The sequence below is a fragment of the Phlebotomus papatasi genome, chromosome 1 (genome assembly GCF_024763615.1).
Source record: "Phlebotomus papatasi isolate M1 chromosome 1, Ppap_2.1, whole genome shotgun sequence".
Lineage (NCBI taxonomy): Eukaryota > Metazoa > Arthropoda > Insecta > Diptera > Psychodidae > Phlebotomus > Phlebotomus papatasi.
In genome coordinates, this window is record NC_077222.1 from 82,264,857 (window position 1) to 82,278,428 (window position 13,572).

General features: G+C 33.5%; 1 protein-coding gene across 1 annotated transcript in view; it reads left to right on the forward strand.

Moving 5' to 3' along the window:
- Positions 1-2,845: 2,845 nt before the first annotated feature.
- LOC129810382 (uncharacterized) overlaps positions 2,846-13,572 on the forward strand; it is a 51,606-nt gene continuing 40,879 nt past the window's right edge. Inside the window, exon 1 of the mRNA XM_055860817.1 lies at positions 2,846-2,942. The gene's annotated coding sequence lies outside the window, so the exon portion shown is untranslated. The remainder of the gene's footprint in view (positions 2,943-13,572) is intronic.

Here is a 13,572-nt window from a genome sequence, read left to right on the forward strand (position 1 = left end):
ATTTTTTATGTTTGATCTTGGTAATAAAATGAAGAAAATATGCTTAAATTCGCATTGGCTTGCCTTAGTTAAGATATGATTTTGCATTATTAAGGGATTTTTATGACATTTACAATAAATATGAGTATGTAGACTCAATATGTGTATGCAGATGAATAAAAAGTCGTTGCATTTCAAAAAAAATTGTCGCCCGAATTTATCTAATTCGGGTGACATTTTGATCCCAAATGCCCGAATTTGAGAGAGTGTACTGTAGTTCACCACAGCTAAATAAGACTGAAGTAAACACAAAGTACTGTCATATTTCTCGTAAGCAATTGCTCACACTGAATTTTCAACAAAGCAATATCAACTCAAATTATATTCAAAATTTAACGTATTTAGTGTTAAAATCTTCCAAAAAAAAACAAATATTTAGAATTCATTATTCATCAAATATTGGAATAAAAATTCATAATTTGAATCAATTTATTTTTAGTGTCCAATTTTATCCTCAAAGTGTCCAAATTTAGTTGTCCAAAATTATGAGCCTTTCCCCTATATATTTTTTTTTAGGAACCCACAGTCATCCCGTGGACACAGACGGACATTTGGCCTTATAAGAAAATACCGTTGAATAATTTCTAATAAACAAACAAAAGAAATCTCCTGTGGGCCTTGTGGGTATGCAAATTGCCCAATGTATTCGAAAATTTAAACTTAAACATAAAGAGATGACAAAGCGTCCCAACTTTGCGGAATGCTAGAACTCAGGAGATAGAGCTCTCCGTGAATTAATTTTTCGCATGATCTTTTAGTGCTCACTGGTCTACTATAGATCAAATTCCTTCATAAATCACAAAAGTATTTCAAAATCAAAAAATGGGTAAAGAAACGATCATTTTAGAATATTCTGCCATCAGTTACAAGCATGGACAAACAAAAAATGTAAAGACGAGAAAGATAAGTCATTCTCGGATATCTAACCCGTACCGATTTCAAGACCAGTTAAACTTTGACTTTCGAAAATTCAAATTGATGATTTTTTTAGGTTATAGGTATGTTTGGGCGAAATATTCGACTGGAACATCTTCAAAACATGTCCAAAAATAAAAGAAATCGTAGGAGCCGTTATCGATAATAATCAAAAAGAATATGGTTTTGGAGGGAATGGAGGGGGTGGGGGGAAATAAAAATCATAATAATGTTCCTTGAGCCGACTTATAGGGGGTCTTCCGAAGATCGGAAGTTCGTATCTCTTACCGTTTCTCCTCTATTTGGGTAACAAATTTACGGACAGAAAATAGCATATTTAGAAAAGATTGGTCATTTACGGGTACTTAACCGATTAATTACGGATTGCGACCGATGCAATCAGACTGGAAGGTTCAATACCTTTCCAAAAAATCCAAATTTAATCGAATCGGTTGAAAAATAGAACCTCTAAAGTAGTAAAAACTTTTTTCCTTAGAACGATTGATATAGATTTATTGATATTATCGATTCGATAGTATTGAAAAGTTATCATTCCAACTCAGTTTCTTTCCTAATAAGGATTTTATTAATTTTTAAATATAAACTCAAAAAATTTATAGAAATTGGATTTTTTTTTGCAAATTTTTGAGTAAACTCTTGTTCTTTGCGTTCGAAAAATGGTTTCTTTTATGGCCTCTACACACTAGAGAAATTTATGTTCATATTGATTGAAGAGTTTTTCCTAAACAAGCGTAGGGGTAGGGAATTTGCTTCAATATGGACATATATTTCTCTAGTGTGTAGAAGCCTTTAGGTATGATCCTTCAATTTGGCCTCCCCTCTTACTAAAATTCTGGCTACTCTGCGGACATTGTCACGTGTGATAAAAAGTAATAAAATGCACCGCCTTTGGCCAAAAACTATGGAAATGCGAGGAAACGTTCCTGAACTTGAACTGTCTACAATTCTAGATAGGTAGATTCTTCCAACACCTGATACGACATTGTTAATTGGGTTTTGTCGATACGATTAGTATAATAATAATAATGTTTTCAATGAATTCTTCATATGAAAATTAAAATTTAATGTGATGAAATATTTTAATTCCATCGTGCTCTGTGATTGGCTAGGCGCTAGAACTTTAGAAGCTTTTAATTATAGCTTTAATTAAATATTTAATAACGTGTGTTAAAGTGGTTAAAGCTTATAAAAATGATTTTCTTCACAATGCTAGTAGGGGAACGTGCCCATGCTTGATCCCATTGAAAGCTTCGTAATGACCAAATTTTCTATGTTTCCACAATGTATATGTGACTCATCGCAACCATTTTTTAAAAGTATAGGAAAATGGCCAGTTTTTAAAATATATTGCGGAGTCACGTTTATTGAGAAACATAGGAAAAATTTAGTCATTACGAAGCTTCCAATGGTATCAAGCATGGGCACTTTCCCCTTGGTATCTTATCTAGAATAATTTTGCAAAAGGTGTTTCAGTGTTTTGAGTTAAAAGAAGAGTAGATCACAATGGACCTTTTCCTGCGCTCTCTCTCTCTCTCTCTCTCTCTCTCTCTCTCTCTTACTCTTTTTCTTGGTGTTTTAGGCACAGTCCTCTCCTTAGTACATCCTGACAACGAGGTGAACAAACCGATACCAAGTGTGTGAGCGATAGGGATGCACAACAAGTGCGTGAGCGGGTGGAATTTTGAAAGTTAGACAGGGATAGCGTAAATTGGGGTGCGATAGAGAAGACTATTGCACTTAGACGCCGGCGTCACATACACAGAGAAAGTGGCGAGTGAAAGTGATTCGGGCCGGAGGGTGGATGACTGCGAGGGTGGCCGAAGAAGGGCAGATTCGGCTTGTAGTGAGCTCTCGTCAGGCTCGACGATTCAGTCAGAAAAATCGCGTCCGCGAAGTAGCCAGCAGCTACATCCTTAGCGCGCGTTTTGTGTCGGAATGATAAGGTGGTGAACATCTTGTGAAGTTCTGTAAGTTTTAACTGCATTTTTCATTATTTTCTAACTTTTAACTATTTACATTTACCCTTAAGAGGGGTTAGAATTACACGTTCGTGGGATTTAATATGGATATTGCAGAGTATTTTTAACCCCTAAAATGTGCGTCAATTTCTGTGAGATTTTTTTAAATATTTATATCGAAATGGGGATTGGTTTATTTTGAATTAGAAATTTCAAAAAATTTTAAGTTTAGTTGTATAGATGAGGTGGAAAAGGAAAATCAGAGAACCAACCACATCAATTTTTCCTGAAGGAAAAAATTTATCTTTTCATCTTGAGTGAGCCAAAAGGGAAGAGAAAAATGGTGGAGAAAAATCTTGTATGTGGAAAGGAGTGTGAGTTGGTTGATTTCACAGGCCCCCTTCCTGCCAAAGTTCTCAACCCCCTTTCGAAGAAGAAAAATCAATACATTTTTCTTTTAATATTTTTTCATTATTCCTCGAAAGTGAAGTTGTGTGTCTGTCCGACTCAGAGAAATTCTCTTTCCTTCTCGCTCTAGCCCTGCAAAATTTTTCGATTCCGTTGAGGGGGTGGTAGGTTGTGTGAGGGGTTTCCCGACCACTTTCCACTGTGAAGTTTGAAAGAAAAAGTGCGAAAGGGAGAGTGAAAAGTGAAAAACGACAAGCAAATGTGAGGAAAAAGGAGTGACATAGTGATAGAAAGTTTCTCTCTAAACCACCCCACTTTCAAATATCTCTCCATCTCGCTCTTTCACTTTCATCTTCATCATCCGGGAGATTCGAATTTTCCAATGGATGGACTCTGACCAAGGATTTTCCTTTCTCTCCTCAGTTTTACTCTTCAGCGGCCCCAGTGGCTCTTTTTTTTTAATGCACACATACTTACGGAGAAAAATCTCTTGTCCATCCGACTGCTTCTGTCCCTGTGTCAGAGAGAGAGAGATAACTTATAATTTTCCCATATAAGTTAAGCAATAGACAAAGATGGAGGGATGATCGAATTTTCTTTCGAAAGTGATTTTTTAGGGGGAGTGAAATTCACTTGTGTTGGTTTTTGGTCACCCTCGATGGCCAAGCAATTTGAAATTAACACAAACCATGGAATTTATTAAATTCTTTAAATTACTAAGTTCAATGACTAATTATTAGTTTTTACATTATCAATTTTGTCATTGTTATTCTTCTTTTTTTTTCGAGGTGATACTGAATATAAGAATTTATTGAGGGGGATTCTATTGTTGCCCATTAGACCATTTTCACGCAATTCCACCGATTTATGCACTCATTCCGTGAATGGGAATATTTATTGCAGGTGTCCTCTAGCACCTGGATTATTTGTGCCTTCACTGATAACACGAGTTATGTAGACCTTTTAGTCTCAGTATTGAGAAATAACCTTTTTTAATCATTATAAAATTCACCCCAAACTGTTGTTAAATTTATAACATAATAAGTTTAATTCCCTCGTAATTCTAAGATAAAGATTTAAGTTAAATATTTTGTATCAAATTTAAAGATTATCAATTCTCAATTAAAGGCTAATGATGCTTCATCCATTTCAATCTCCAATTTAAAATAAATTAATATTTAAAGGGTTCAAAGACCTCCTCGACCAGTTTTGAAATTAAAGAAAATTAGAAAAAAATATAACATTTACATTTCAACTTACAGTAAAGTCAAATTTGGGCATTTCAAATTCGAAGTCAAAGCTACACTAAGAAAAAACCTAAAAAGTTGAAACAACTCTATGGCAGAGTTGAATTAACTCTACGTTCTACGAGTATCGATGTAATTGTTACTCTTTTTCGTTGTAACATTTAGTAAATAGAGTAAATAATAGAGTAACATTTAGTAAATAATAAATTCGTGCGAATTGAATTAATTCGTCGGATATCGATGTAATTATTACTCTTTATCGATGTAAAATTTCATCTCGACTGAAGTATTTGCTTAAGTGTTTTCGTTTTAAGAATATACTTCAGTCAAGAAGAACTTCGTGTGACAATGTTCATATGGAACATCAACTAGAAATATGCCTAACAGTGTTTCATGAAGACATGTGCGTGCATCATACGTGGTATTTCACTCGGAGTATAGGGAACTTGAGATCAAGAAAATGTTAATAAATAAAATGATAAAATAAAAAAAAAACATAAAATTGCAAAATCTATCCATTTTGGGATTTGAAAGACTTATTTTAACTCCAAAAAAGATTTTTTTTTGACTCTTGGAACTAGTTATTTTAAATCTTAAAACGAGTTATTTTCAGTCTTAAAAAGAGTTATTTACACTTTTTTGTCATGTAAATTTTAGGAAAAAAAAGTTAAAACAACTCTTCCGAATATTACACCTAAATAGATGTAAAATCAACTCTAAAATATAGTTAATCGAAAATCACAACGAAAAAGAGTCAATTCAACATCGATTCGAGTAAGTTTTATTCTATTATTTTTCTGAGTGTAGTAAGGTAAGGTACTCTCTAGTCGGCCGTTTAACAAGTCGGCCACTATGTGTTCTTCAAGTCGGCCGGTGGAATTATTTATTCATATTATATAATTTTGCAATAATATTCCAGGAGTTTTATAACATCATAAGATCAATAATTGTATAAATAACACAAATGACCGAGAATACAAATGAAATTAGACACAAAACATTAAAAAAAATTATTAAAAGTCAGAGGATTCAAATTTACCTTAAGCAATATTGGTCATTTTTCAGCATATTTTGATGTTCTTTATAATATTCACGACATTTTTTCACAAAGAGTTATTCGATTTATTACCTGTACAGATTACTTTAGCAGTCAAATTTTGAGTCAAACCGCAAGTTGAGAACTTTAACTAACTCACTGTGCAATAAATTTATTTTCATTATTGATAAAAATATTAATTTTCTGTCTTAAATGTGAAGATGTGAAATTTTAAAGCCATGTTTCTCAATTCGGCCGGCTAAATAAAAGAATGAAAAGAATTTTTCCCTTACAATTTTTTGTTTTCTTAAAATTACTATTCTTTAAAGGTTTTCTTTCTTTCTTTCTCAATATCCTTTTCTAGTCCGTAAAAACGTTACGGGCTTTTAAAATTTGAAAAATGGGTGGCCGACTAGAGGAACCCCAGGTGGCCGAGTAGAGAAACGCTTATATTGAAGTGGCCGAATTGAGGAACACTCTACATTTTTAAAACATTTTAATTTTTTAATAATCTAAAATTATTTTATCTCCAAATAAAGTGTACAATCAGATGGACAAAGATCTATACTACAACTTAGGGTGAAAATTTGATCAAAACAGGCAAATTAAATGTCCTTTTACATAAGTTTTTCATAAAACCCATCCTTAAGTGGCCGACATACAGCCCCTTACCTTAATAAGCCTAGCTAGATCGGCTTATTGTAGGTCAGATTTTTAACGTGAGCAAATTCGAATTGCATGCAAATTCGATTTGGAACTAAAGATGAGAGATATTATACAGCAGAGGTGAGCAAGAACCGTTTAAAACCGAACAAATGTCAAATAGGGTAGAGTAAGCCCTTTTCGCCACCTTAAGGTTTTGTACCCTTGTAATTCTTACAATTTTTGTCGAAATAAAAAGAAATTTTCTGTACAAGTGCTTTGAAGCATTGTCTCTCTAATGAACCAGGAGACTTTCCGGGAATTTTTGGGCATTTTGTTGAAAAAATACATTTCCTGCAACAATGCATGTTTCAGTACTTTTCGCCACTTTGTAAACACTTTTCCGCCACTGTGTAAGCACTTTTTCGCCACTTGTTTTTAATTGATTTTTAAGAAATAGCAGCTTTCGAAAACCCCCAGAAGTACATTGCACAGTACTTTTCTTATTTAACACCGATATTAGACAATTATTAGAGTATTTCGAATGATTTTTTGCACATTTTTTGTTTGCGACAAAAATCAATTGACAATTACGTCTATTTCAACTAAATTCCGCGAGGTGCGCCACTTGTAAAATGCTTGGAAAAATGAGTGGCGAAAAGTACTTACACAACCGAAAAAAGTAAGCCCTATTTCACCACATCCGTATTTCTTTATTTTTTTGGAAAACATTATTAAATAATGATATTAGAGCGAAGCTTAGTTAATAACAAAGTGACTTTCAGTGAAAAAATATCAAATACTGTACTGCAAAAACATAAAATATTGCAAGACAATTTGTCTGAGCGTTGACAAGTTTATTAAGAACTCCATATTTTTTTGGTGACTGTTCACCTTGTCGACAATTTCTTCAATTAACTTGCAAATAATCTAGTCGGTGGGGCACCAGTTATAGTTTTCTGATTCGTTGGACTAGAGGTTACGAAGTAATAGTCATTTCGTAGTTCCATGAGCACATAATTCCCCGAAAAAGTGATTTTATTTGTAGGTGGCGAAAAAGTGCTTACTGGCGAAAAAGTACTGACTCTACCCTATAAGTAGTACATCAATGTTGAAAAAACTACTTGGACAAGACAAACTTATTTTTTTTATTATTTATTTCAATGTACGGGGCTTTTATTGCCTTTTTGTACATTGTTCACTTTACAAGTTTATTATTCAGTTTACAATGTTTGGTGAAAAATGTCCATTCAGACGCTTCAATCACTTGTACCGGGCGGGACTCGAACTTACAACTGTGACAGTCGAGCCGGAGGTCACATGGCCCAAGAGCCGAAAGCTCTTACCAATTGCACCACGCACCCCCCCCCCAAGACAAACTTATTTTGGCGTTTATTCAGTTTCAAACAATTCTTGCTCACTCCTGTTATACAGCAATTTGGAATGAAATGTCTGAAAAATTGCAAACTTTTTATTTAAATCAGAACATCTAGGATGCAAATGAACTGACAGATAGATGATAATGGAATATAGACCAGAATCTCTCCTATAATTTTGCCCCAAAACTTGATTCTATCGGTTGCTCGGTAGCCGACATAATTCAATTCATTTTTTATACAGTAGAATCTCTCTCAATTGGGCGTATAGGGCAAAATGTCATCCAAATTATCGAGAGATTTTGGCATCAAAATTATTATAAAATCCAGCGCTCAAATATAAAGAATCACGATAAAACAAGAAGAACTACAGTGAATTTGAACAAATTTGCTTTAAAATCAAAAGTGAAAATTGTTTATGAAATTTTGCGCCCGATTGAAAAAGAGCCGATTGAGCGAGAGTCTACTGTAGAACTCGTTTTTTGACCACTTTTGATATTGCCCTGGATATCGATTTTGATTAGTTTTGTAGGCTAAGTTAACAGTTTAAGTCTAGCTTAAAGTGAACTTTTGACTTTTTGAGTAATAAAATTTGGATGGCGTCCGGATTTGTTAATTTTATAACTGGATTAAGCATGGATATGTAGTCTGATCACTGTAATATTAGCCTACGCAATGTTTTTTTTAACCATTTTGTTGGAATTTTTTGCATATGGGAGAGTATTTTGATTAAATTAACCATAATATAGGATGTAAGGGAAAAATACCGAAAGTGATAATGAAAAATGCTTTTATAACAGCCGGATGCCATGATATTGCACTCCTATTAACCTAAATAATCCGTAAAATAAAATTTTAGACCAAAAAGTTGCGTTTCAGAACAAGGGACAAAATTGTGCCAGCGCATCCTTTCTTTAAAAGGCTATAAAAAAACATATAAGTCCTATTGCCAAAAAATTCTTATCAGGCATATTTTTTAGCTTTATAATTTATTTATTTTGAAGCTTTACAAGGAAAAAAGTTTGGTGGCGAAATATGAAATATATCCTGTGATATTAATTATTTTTTATAGAGAACCGTGAAACATTGATACAATTTTGCCACGGTCTGTATTTTGGAAAATTTGTTTGATAAAATTGTTGCCTCCTGTAAAAAGAGCTAAAAATTTAAAAATTTGTGACTCCATATTCTTTCTTGGTAAAAATTTTAAGGTTTAAGGTTTTAAGTTTGTTCTCATAAGAAGATATCCAAATCCAAAATTTGACTGAATAATGACATACGGAAAATTTTGATACAGTAGATTCTCGTAAAATCGGTTCTTTTCAGATCGGAATATTTTTTATTCAGGTGAGAGTTAAACTTGAATAAAAGTATATGTATCTGTTCAAGTGTTGTTGTTCAAGTTTACGGCTTTTAGATCACCCTTTGTAGGTATTTCGTGAAGCTTTCACAAAAAATACCATGTTAAAGACTTAGATCACCTAAAAATTCACATGATAGTGTTTACATAAGCTTGACAAAACGCTTATTAGATACCCAGCTTATAAGGCTTAGCCATAAGGTTTACCATCATTTTAACTTGAATTTAAAGGCAAAATTCTTTTAGATAATTTTGAAAAGGATTCAAATATTAAGAATTAATGACTAATAAGATTTTGAAAAACCACTAAATTGCTTATTATATATTAAAATTTCGAGACCTTTAGGAATAGGGCCAAACTTTCAGTCTCTTGACACACATTTTACATTAATTTTCGGAGATCTCTAATTAAAAATAAGCAAATCCAGTAAATTTTAATTGATTGGTAGGGTTAAATTATTTTTTATCATAATAAGTTAAAGTTCATCAAACAACCTCGTTTTAACTTTTCAATTAAACGAGAGGGGGAAGGAAGTTCATCATTAATTTTTTACTGCTTGAACTTCACGGAGAGAGCAGTATATAATCCCTCGATTTTTTCACCCTTCCCGGAGACCACTTTTCTCAACAAATCTTCACGTTTCAGACGATTTCTGAGAAATGTCGTCACGCTGTTTGTCTCTAGAGGCCAAACGGTAAGAGATAGCGGCTTGAGATCTTCGGGGGACCCCCCTATAAGTCAACCCAAGGATAATTAATATGCCCCTCATTTTCCCCCACCCCTGCCCTTCCCCTTCAAAACCATGTTTTTTTTGGGTTTGCTTGAAAACGCGTCGTGCGATTTTTTTCATTTTTGGATATGTTTTAGAGATGACCCAGGCGAATATTTCGTCCTTAGACGAAAATACCGTTGAATCAATTCCAACGATGTTTCAAGGTGAAAAGTTACAAAGGCTCTAGAGAGCGCTTTTATCAAGCGAATGGGGTCATGTTTGGAATCGTTGGAAAGGTCTTGAAATTTCCTATAAAACTGATTCGGTTCCAATCAGTTTTGAACCGGTAATGAACAGGTTCATAACCGATAACTAATTTTTATCTGAAAATCAATTCTATTACTTTTAAAACTATTTTGGGGGATCTTTTGAGTGATTTATGAATCAGTTCAAATCGGTTGGGAACCGGTAAACGGTAAATGATGCGAAAGTGCTTTAGCGGTATAGCATCTAAGTTACGAGTTCGAGTATTTCGCAAAGCCTGGGACACTTTGCCACCCCTTTTGATCCAATATAATCGCTGAAATGGATATTCAATAAATGAAGTTGTATAGAGCGTTCATTATGTAACGCAAGTATTCCGGGTTCGAGTGAGTTGCACTACACTTAATTCAAAGAAGCATGGAAATGATAATCCCATCCTGGTATAAGGAAAAATTAATGTTGTAGACATATAAAAGCTTTCCTCTATGGGATGTTTTATTAATCTTATTTAATTATCACTCCAAAGATCATATTTAAACGTCCTCAATTCTACAAAGATTAGTAATACATCATCTCTACAATAACTTTAACTTAATGTCAGTGCTCTTTCTTGATGTCGTATAGGAAATTACATTAGAAAATATAGGAAAATTGTCACAAGGACTTGATTGAAATGGAGACACGGCATTTGATGATCCATCGAGCGATATGAAAAGTCGTTGAGAATAGTAGCAGCGGAGAGTATTGTTAAATTGAACTACTCACATACTTTTTCTACTTTTTCCCCTACACCTTCAACAATGCCCATTTATAGAAGAACAAGGGGGTGAAATAGTAGTAAAAGAAGAGAAGGAGGGAAATTTGTTGGTCTCCTATAAAAATATAAAATTTCATATTACACGCAATGTGTTCGAGCATGAAAATTTTAATTTGAATCCTAAAAACGCCCAAATCGACCAAGTTTCTTCTCTCACGCCGACACCACAAGTCGCTCCTACAACAGGAAAAAAAAATTGGTGAAAGGGGTGGGTGCTGCTTGTCCCTTTTAAGTATATGTTGTTGTTCTACGAGGGTGGCTCGTGCCTCAAAATTACTGTTTAAACACCCTCCAAGGAAAGTTTCCATCAAAGTGTAAAATATTGACTGATTTTCATCTTGTCGATTGAATTATTTAGTGGACTCAATGAGTGAAATTATCCACCCCTTTTTCTCTCCTTCTCCCCCACATTTCTCTGTGGTTTCATCCACCCACCAATACGGTAATTGTTGGCACATTTTGGTGGTTTTCTGTGGAAAATCGAACGAATTATTTTACCAATAAGAAAATGGAATAAATTATGTAAATTCTGACGCAAATATTGCGGAAAATCAAATTCTAAGATTATAAATTTAAATTTGGATTTGTAGACTAAGAAGTTTGCTTTATCAGATAAATTATATTTAGAATTGTTTGGTAGGGTTGAAAATGAACATCATCAATTGAACCACGAACTAATTTTAGAAAAAAGTGCCATGCTTTTCAGTTGCAAGATTAAAATTCTTAAAGGATTGAGGAACATAAATCTACATGTAAATCAGGATAATTTAAGAAATTCAATCATGGGCAATTTCATTTGCAATTATGCTAATTCAATTCGTGTCTATATGTTAGTTTCCTATTTATTCAGTAAAAATTCCAAGGAAATTACTTAATAGAATTCACATTTCTCTCGAAATACTTTTCCTACACGTCAGTTTTTATTGGCTCAAGAATACAGAGTTGCTTTAAATCATCAAATTTCAACTCCTTTTTCTTTTGACCTTTTTCTGCCTTCAATTTTACCTACAGCATAGCAATAAAATTTTTCATTTAAATATTTAACACACGAAAATATACAGCTCCCAATTGCAATAATAAAATCATTATAATATTGAAATATTTTTATTAGCTCCCAAAATATTTTTTTGAGTCAAAGAAAAGAGAAAAAAAAGAAAAACATTTCATCACGCAACTTTTCCCGGTATATTTTTTTCATCATTTTTCCATCTTTTCCACCGTGTGTGATGGTTAGATGGAATTTTTGGCTTTTTTTTGGCGCTCTCACAGTGAAAAGAATTGAGTGAAAAAGAAGTCAGAGAGAGGGAGGAAAAATAATGAAGGGAAGAAGTGAATCATAAAAGCAAGGAGGGATTTTTGAGATAGCAACAGCAGTATTGGAAAAAAGCAAATAATGAGGGTTGCGACCAACCCTCAGGGGGTTTTTGGAGAGTGTCCGGTGAGCAATAAACGGATCGCGATTGAGTTCTTTATGGTACAAATTTCGAGGATGGCCTGCGATGATATGGCAATTTTATTATTTTCCACCCAAAAGAGAGAGAGACAGTCGGAAAATTTTGGGGGTGGAAGTGAGAACGATGGTGAATTTCAAGGGTTGGGAATGACAGAGAAAATTGCAATTCAATATACTTCCACTTTTCATGTACCTTTCATCGATTTTGAGAGCAAATTTCACCAATTTCTGCTCTCAGAAAATTGACACGACTTGGCAAATATTCCAACATGTTTTTGCCTTTTCGGGAATAACCAGGGATATTTCACCCTCAAAAACGGACAAATTCTTAGCATAAAGACATTGGAGTTAGCTTTTGGTTTGGGCTTCCAAAAGGAGTGATTGCATATTTTCACTTTCATTGAATAAGGGGTTTGCAGTGGATCAATGTCTAGGCTTTTAGTAAAATAAATAAAAACAATAGTTTTTGTTGCAATTCGAAATATGAATGCTTTCTCTAACTCAATTCATAAAAAGTCCCTATAAAATTTAATATATTTCCAAATATTTTGAGTTATTATAAATCAACGATTTATCTTCCGATAGATCACACTTTCTAAGAATTTTGCAACTAAGAGTTTAAAAAGTGACAAATCACTGTTTATCAATATGTTAACACACGTAAGAAGAAAACGATAATAGATAACCACTTGAGGTCTTCAGGAACATTTAAAAAATAATATCCTTAGAGCTAAATCCCGGCAAAGTGTTTTTTTTTTATATATGGAGCTGTTTGAAGCCAACTCACAAATTAATCAGAAACTCAGCTTCCACTTCTCAAAACAAGACCACATTTAGACAGAATATATAGTATATTTATCCCTCTTTACAAGGCCCAGAGTCTTGTAGACAAGGTCCACCTCAATTTTGACATATATTGTGCAACGGTCACTAGTGCAGAAAAAATCCTATTACGCATTTATATGTGTAAGTAAGAAATTGGCTTCAACTTTGAAGGCCACTCGCCGGGGACTAGTTTTTAGAGACATAAGATGCAAACACGGGGCTTAACTCCTTTAAATTCGCAATAGTATCCAAAAATGTTTTAAATGAGAATTATTGAAGGTAATTAATTAATTTAGAAATTAGATACACACTCTTTGATATTCGAGTGACACATGTCAAATACGAGAAAAAAATCCCTTTTGTCGAATGGGTTTTTATCTGTCATTTTCGGACCCTATTCCCTATCACCTGAATATCAGAGAGCTCAAATATAAATATTATAATAACATAAAATAGTATTATAAATAAATATTATTTTAATCCATTTTGCATATTTAT